Raw genomic sequence first — 1,427 nt, 5'->3', positions numbered from 1 at the left:
AAATAGGATAAATTTACAGCTACTTTTGCTTAATTCAATGAGAAGAAAGAGGTGTACTAACAGTGTTTGGACAGAATATCCTGTCTGCTTCTTGTACTATGGATAACCACTAAGAAGATAACAATGTACAGTATATTGACTATCAAAACTGTCCCATTCATCAGTTTAATGTGAAACTGTCTCATTCATATTTATTTCTCAATAAAAAATAATAAATAAATTTTAAAAAGAGAGAGAGAGATTAAAAAAGAAAAGTGAGGCAAATTCTTAGCTATGAATCCCTTGCAAAGTTAAAAAAGCAAGTTACTCGATCCCATGACATAATGACTGAGGATAAACATTTTCATTCCAAAAGGGAGGAATAGGGCAAAAGAAAGGAACTGGACACAACTGAGACCCAATCCAGGGAAAATATTAAATCTCAGAGCTACATGTCTGGCTTCAGGGGCACAAGGAATAAAGTTTGAGTTCTGTGGGGCTTTGGGAGCCCTATACCCACAATCCTTGCAGCCCACATGGCCCCTCTGTCCAACCGTTCCACTGGCTGCAGCACCTCTCTTTTGCAGGACACACATATGTGACTTCTTGGGGTCTTCCCAACTTCTTCAGCTTCATTCACCCATCTTCATGCATGTGCCTCCCAGGCCTTCCTTAGGCATCTGCGTGGAAGCCTCCACGGCCCCATATACCTTATATTCTGCATACTAGTAAAAGCAGGCAGCATTATACAGAGAAACCAAGCTATTTCACCTATATGAGTGGAAGACAAGTTCCCTTGGGCTGTGGCTGCAGCTGCCTCTGAGTGCCTGGCTGGCTCCACATGCCCAGAAAATCTCTGGAATCCAATCTCCTAGGTGACCTTCTTTAGCAAGAAGCCTACAGGCTCTGTCTCAAATGAAATGTTTGTACATCTGTACCTTTCAGCTAGCAAAAAGGAGCATTTTGCTGATTCCTGTGTGCTCTCCAAGCAGCTTTTGCTTACACCATTTCAAAGCACTTGTTATCTTCTGGAGCTGTTAGACTCTTCAGCAACCATGCTCTCCTGGACCCAAAGTCTAGAAATGCTTCCTTTCTGTACAAACTGCCAGTGTACAAATTCTTTGTCTGTCTCCTTTCTTCCTGATTCTTACCTCAGATCTGGTGAAGACAGTCAGTAGAACACATGCCACAGCTTAAATGCCCAGCTGGCTTGAAGTTTCTTCCCAGTTATTTAGTCTCTCGTTTTTAAATTTAACATCATGAAATGTTTCAGTGCACAGGCACAAAATGTGACAAGCTCTTTGCCAAAATGTAACTGAATGGCCTGGAGTCCAATTCGCAACACATTTCTGTCTGGTTCCATATGAAGCATTATGGGCTGACCTTCAGGGTTCCCCTTATGTTACCATTCTTGTCTTTGTCCCCCAACTGGATTTCCCTTATACTCT

Source organism: Octodon degus, unplaced genomic scaffold (assembly GCF_000260255.1).
Source record: "Octodon degus isolate 3935 unplaced genomic scaffold, OctDeg1.0 scaffold00028, whole genome shotgun sequence".
Lineage (NCBI taxonomy): Eukaryota > Metazoa > Chordata > Mammalia > Rodentia > Octodontidae > Octodon > Octodon degus.
This window is presented reverse-complemented; position numbering follows the sequence as displayed.